The 2,385-nt window shown below is 31.9% G+C and overlaps 1 long non-coding RNA gene across 1 annotated transcript; it reads right to left on the minus strand.

The window, feature by feature from the left end:
- Positions 1 to 20: 20 nt before the first annotated feature.
- Positions 21 to 1,273, minus strand: LOC115246300. The gene is made up of 3 exons (XR_003885647.1): positions 1,030 to 1,273; positions 781 to 942; positions 21 to 685 (listed from the first exon to the last, which is right to left on the minus strand). It is a non-coding gene; the product is annotated as an uncharacterized LOC115246300 (long non-coding RNA).
- Positions 1,274 to 2,385: the final 1,112 nt, after the last annotated feature.

The raw sequence follows: 2,385 nt of genomic DNA on the forward strand, positions 1-2,385 counted from the left end.
ATTACATGGATGTTGCGTATTCCATTCAAAACTGTCGAAGCTATTACTATCATTACACAAGTCAGAAATATCAATGTCCTCAGTTTCACTTAGAATTTCTTTCGTAAAGTTATTGAAATTAATCACATTTTTCATCTTTTTATATGTTTCGAAAACGTTATGCCGATTTTGATAGACATAAAAGTATAAATTAAAAGGTTTCATTTGATTGTCCCATGTTGCGCATATGTCTCTCCACACTGAATTAAATTTAGATTTCAATTTGCCGGTTTGATTGTCACAAATTTCAAAATATTTTAAAGTTTTTATAATTTCAGAATTAGATATTGCAGCACGAGGACTCATTATTATAAAGAAAATTATATGAATGATGTGATATGAAATTTGCAGTGATCATCCTTTCGTTTCTTTTTTACTATAATTTCAAGATATCGCGGACAGAAGCAAAATGAAAATACATGATTTAATTGTCAGAATAACCTACATTGTTGATTTATTATCAATTTAACCTGAATCGTCAACCGTGCCGAAATGATAAATTTTTTATAATGCTAAAAAACTTACATTATTCTATTGTCAAGTTGAACAAAGTAATGTCCCAATAGCGGAATTCTGTTTCAAAGTGAATCTATGCGTTACACTTGAAGCCGCACAAAAAGTATCTTCATTTGTCACAAGTGTTCTCCTATAAAGAAATAAAGAAATAACAATTTTATTCATTATTCTGACAAGAATTTATCTTATGATTGTGATAATATATTTTGCATCATAATAACTGACCTCATTATACTATAGTCAGTTATCTTGCGGTAGCCGCCGGTTCATATTTTACTTTACAAGCATATGTGACTGCACCCTTTAAACCTAATGCAATACTTTGCGGATTTGCTTTGCTGGCTGGTCTTACCGCATCGTCAAAAAATGATGATACAAAGTGCAATTCTAAAATAATGAAAATAGAAATAATAACTGCATTGTGCATTGTAGTTGCGATAAAAAGTGTTATAATAAAATAGTTAATAGCATTACTCTGCTTGTCGATAGAAATGATTGTGGATTGCCTCTCCCACATCTGTGGGAACATCTTTATGTTCATTGAAACTTGCAAATGGAATATATGGTCTGCGAATATCCCATACATTTATACTACAATCAATCACTAGAACACAACTTGCTATGTGATATTTTTTTCTGTGGTCTCCATTTAATGCGTCCCACTGATGCAATAGTATGTATGGTATAATCGCAACTTAATTTACCTGACAGATCCCAAACCTAAAGAGTTCATATAAAGAATATAAATATACAATCAATATTTCATAAAAGTCTATATATAAAATAATGTATATGCCTTAATAGTTTTATCTCTAGATGCAGTAGCGAGCCAAGTGGCTTCAGGATCACAAATAAATATCGGACCACTGTGTGCGGTAAAATGTTGAAAATACTGATCCAGCTTTCTCATGTCCCATTGCTGTACATGTCTATTTTCGGATACAGCAGCAAAAGTATGCGGTTGTTGTGAACAAAATTGAACATCTCTCACCGATTCTGTATTACAAAATATATGAAATATACAAAATTTTAAAATACTAAAAAGATTATTTTGCCGTTATCTTTAACAATTACAAGAGAGCTTTATCTATATATACTATAACATAATTTACCTATAAAAAGTTTTAATGGTTTCTTTTATTCATAAATCAAAACATTTCATAGTACCATCTTGTGAGCCAGATATTAACCACATAGGTTCTTCTCATATGAAAGCTCACTTTATTCACAGTTCTTTTATAACCTATAAATACATGCTCCTGTTTTGACCGAGATTGTTTATTTAAATTCCAAACAACCACTGCACCATTTGTTACTGCTGATATGATACAGTTATTTTAAAAATATGAAATTTTATTCAAAACTTATGATAAACAATCCGTTATATCATAATTACAAAAATTACAACACACACACACACGCATACACATCTATCTCTCAAAAAAAATATATTATACTAAAAAAACACACCGTTACGACCGGCTATCACAACCTAGCTATTATCTTCTTCTTCTTTGTTTGATTGGCACAAATTAATTACCCACCACACGGCCAGATGAGAAGGATTAAGTGAACAATTAGAAAGGATTCCTCTTTAGAAGGGGAAGATAAAACTCAAAAATATGATCCAAAGGACACACGCGTAACGTGTCTGAACACGTTCGTTCCCGCCCACGGGCGGCAACGAACTTTTTTGGCTATTATCTTTATTAAGGGCTAAGGCCGATATTAGAGTCTCTAGTAATCAATGCGCTTAAAAAGTTTGTCGTACGACAAATGTGATATCGGCCTCAGACTACGCATTGAAGATTGAGATCGAAGGATCGAAGA

This window comes from Formica exsecta, unplaced genomic scaffold (genome assembly GCF_003651465.1).
Source record: "Formica exsecta isolate Colony F162 unplaced genomic scaffold, ASM365146v1 scaffold1462, whole genome shotgun sequence".
In the NCBI taxonomy this organism is placed as follows: domain Eukaryota; kingdom Metazoa; phylum Arthropoda; class Insecta; order Hymenoptera; family Formicidae; genus Formica; species Formica exsecta.